This window comes from Haemaphysalis longicornis, unplaced genomic scaffold (genome assembly GCF_048455015.1).
Source record: "Haemaphysalis longicornis isolate Haplotype H1 unplaced genomic scaffold, Haemaphysalis longicornis Haplotype H1 scaffold_47, whole genome shotgun sequence".
NCBI classification, from domain to species: domain Eukaryota; kingdom Metazoa; phylum Arthropoda; class Arachnida; order Ixodida; family Ixodidae; genus Haemaphysalis; species Haemaphysalis longicornis.
The window spans coordinates 2,222,060-2,224,761 of NW_027526379.1; the positions used below are offsets into that span (position 1 = coordinate 2,222,060).

The window sequence follows — 2,702 nt, forward strand, 5'->3', positions numbered from 1 at the left end:
AACTGTAAGTAGGTATTGACGAAGTATGTCGCAGAAGTTGGGGTGGCTGTCCGTCAGCCTATAGCAGGCACCAAAAACCAATTTCGAGGCTCCGTTGGAGACAAGAACCCAGAATAATTCTATTTTGTCGTCATGAAGATAAGTGAGGATGCTAGGGTGTTTCTAATGGCTATGAGCACACCACATCCTTTCTTGCTTTTGCGATCCCGGCGAAAAAGTGTGAAATTTAAAATGGATAGAGACACTTCCGTATCTATGATGTCATTATAAAACTATGTTTCAGTTAGTATAACTATGTAAGCACTGATACCATTTATGAAACTATAAAGCTTGTCGCGTTTGGGAATTATGCTTCGTACATTAGTAAATGCAATGTTTATGTTTAGAAATGCCATAGGACGGATACACGTGTTACACGAGGCGGAATGATTCCAAACCCTTCATGTGCTGCTAACAGAGGCGGCTTCCGATGATGAGCTGTTAACGAATGTAATGACGAGTGAGCTCCGAAGTTCTGTCACTTTATCAGTTTTCGCGTTATAGAAGTAGCACTTCCTTCCAACAATGAGCTTGCCCACCCTCAGCTTAAATGCACACTTTTGTGGCCGAATGAATTTGAGTAACTTAGCGCGTGCAAGACGAGTGGCTGCTGCACAGTCTTCTTTTTAGGCGAATGTCGTTTTTTTTAAGCTTACTTCCCTGGTTTCAGATCTTTTAATTTTTTTAAGTGAGCGATATTTAACACGGTTGACCGTTTTTTGTCGGGGGCAAATTTTCCGATCCGATGAGCACGTTCTATGCCACTTTGCTCGAGCGTAATACCTAGTTGGGTGGAACAAAAGTTTATGACGTCAAGCTCTGATTATTCCCATCTTTCTTTAACAGAGTCCTCAATACCTAAGAAGGGAATGTTGTTGCGCCGCAGTCGATTACTAGCGTCACTGTTAGCAGCTTTTAGTGTTTCTATTTCATGTTTGATTTTGACGGCGTCTTCGGGTGCGGCGCGCGGTGAGGGTTCGATTTGGACTGTTTTCAGAGCTAAAATTCGTTTTGTTAGTGTGGAGAGAACTCTTTCATGGTTAATTTGTACTGCCTTGAGCTGGTTAATATTTTCACGAATGGTTAGAACGGTTTGCTCGATCTTCTTGATAGTGTCAGATAGAGTTTCTATCTCTGCTTTAGTTGGACCGGGGTTTATTTCCACATGCCCGGACAGTTATACCATCAACTGTGACAGCAATTGTAGGATGAACACATTGTCACGAGTACATAGCCAGTTGCGTAATTTAAAGTCGTAGGGGCACGACACCGAGACAAGGAAGGAGTTATTGGTAGAGTATTGTTTAGAATGAGTAAGGTAACCAGCCTGAAGGTGAGGAGCGGCGTGAACATTCCGCGCCAACCGGTGTCGGGCCCCGAGCTTTTGGTGATGTTGTGAAGATTATGTAGGCCGGATTGGCCCCACGTGGTTGATGACGTCGATGATGAGAAGCGTTGTCAGGCGTAGCTGCAGGCGCAGGCTGGGGTCAGCGGGCTGGTGATAGGTGACGGAATCCGTGGTTGATCCAGATGGTGCGAGGGTGCTAAGGGCACGGGTGGGTCACCGGGTGGGGACCAAGCGCCGTCGCCCAGGCCACCAATGTCTGCAACCCAACAGGCCACGACCTGGAAGGTAAGGAGCGGCATGAACGTTCTGCGCCAACCGGTGTCATGCCCCCGGTTTTCTAGGCCGCAAATTTTAACACAAGACGGTTTCGGCTCTGGTGAATTTGCCAATTCTTTGCGCAGGAGCGAAGCTATCGGACGATATGGTGAGCTTAAACGAGCCATGAGGACAAAATTCAAATTTGTGGTATTCGAAATATTTCGTTTTATAGCGCCCCCAGCGCTTTTCCAAATGCTAACGATACTTTATTCACTGAGACATTAAAAATGGGGTTAAAAGTTTCGTTTTCCCGCTACAGCGTGCGTTTTTGTGGTCGGAATGTGACACATTGACAAAAGGCACAATTTCGAATCCAAAAAAACTGGATATCGTGGTAGTTGCTAAGTGTACACTATTTTGACAGTGACTCTTAAGCTACGTTCCGCGTGGTCTCCAAACCGATTTCTTGAAACATGCGCAGTCGTATCCTCGTTTCTAGGAGCATACTCAAATCCAACTCTATTTCATTCACCATCGCCGTTCATTCATCATTCGCCGTTCACCATCAAACATGCCTTTGTTACGAGGCCGTCCGTATAATCAAACGCTAATGGCGGAAAATCACTCTGCAGCTGCATTTTCGTACGCCTTAAAATCTACACCCATGGAATCTGACAGGTTCTGCCATCAAAATCTTGTTCCGCCGCCTGCTAAACACCTTCTGAAAATGCTCTTCAAATATTTGGAAGTGTATTTGGGCCATGTTGGGATGTCTTTTCTGCCTGAACAATTCGGATAATGTCAATGTATATGAGAAAATTGCTAGCGCTGTACCCAAAAGTCCTCATGTAAGAGCATTTTTCTTTCTTGATAAACGGTTGTCTCTCGAGTTTATTATTTGTTTCCGTTTTTGTTGTGTCGTAATTAAATAGCGTCAGGTGGACGTAAAGTAGCGTTTTTTAATCAGTATTTCAGCTCTCAAACTTGTACTTTTTGTGCCTGTTTCACTATATGCGCAGCTCGAGCAAGTAACAGGTACTATAGAACATGAATGTTG

The 2,702-nt window shown here is 44.6% G+C and overlaps 1 pseudogene; it reads right to left on the minus strand.

The window, feature by feature from the left end:
* Positions 1 to 304: 304 nt before the first annotated feature.
* LOC144137692 (uncharacterized) lies at positions 305 to 1,830 on the minus strand (annotated as a pseudogene).
* Positions 1,831 to 2,702: the final 872 nt, after the last annotated feature.